The sequence below is a fragment of the Formica exsecta genome, unplaced genomic scaffold (assembly GCF_003651465.1).
Source record: "Formica exsecta isolate Colony F162 unplaced genomic scaffold, ASM365146v1 scaffold950, whole genome shotgun sequence".
In the NCBI taxonomy this organism is placed as follows: Eukaryota; Metazoa; Arthropoda; class Insecta; order Hymenoptera; family Formicidae; genus Formica; species Formica exsecta.
The window spans coordinates 4,971-5,668 of record NW_021853715.1 but is presented as its reverse complement, the minus strand read 5'-3'; positions in this window follow the sequence as shown (position 1 = coordinate 5,668).

Genomic DNA, 698 nt, shown 5'->3' with positions numbered 1-698 from the left:
ATTCTTCCAAATAGGGTTCCTCATAGGGTTCGAGCCCGAATAATTTTCGTAGATCGAAAATATCCCAGTACATCCAAGACCAATTGACTGAATCGTACTCTCGAGCCTCCACAGTATCTCCCCATAATTCGTCCAATTCGTCTCGCGCGTTCCGTTCGTACATCTCGTCGATGTTCGAAATTCAATAAGGATCTCAACAGCCCCATCGCCAAATCCTCCGCCCACCATGCCGCGTTCCAGCGACCACGACACAACACGGCTTCAATTAAAGACGGCATTTTGAATATTTTCAGTTGGAACACACTTAATGGACTGTTGAACGTTCGCTGTCAGACACTTTGTGACGGACACAACGGGATAGACATTGTCTCGAACATTTTAGAGTAGGGGATGAATCACTTACGAAGAACGCTTACTCTCAACTCTTGATAAGAAAACAAAAGGTAGCACGTTCCCGCGGACAATTGTCTACAAGTCTTTTAAATATGAATAATATATTATTATAATATGTAAACCACTATCGAACGGCTATTGAACGACTATCGAACGGGTATTGATCAACTTTGAACGGCTATCGAACGGCCTTGAACGGCTATCGAACGGCTATCGAACGGCTATCGAATGGCTATGAACGACTATTGAACGACTATTGAACGGTTATCGAACGGCTTTGAACGACAAAACAATTATTTATACAC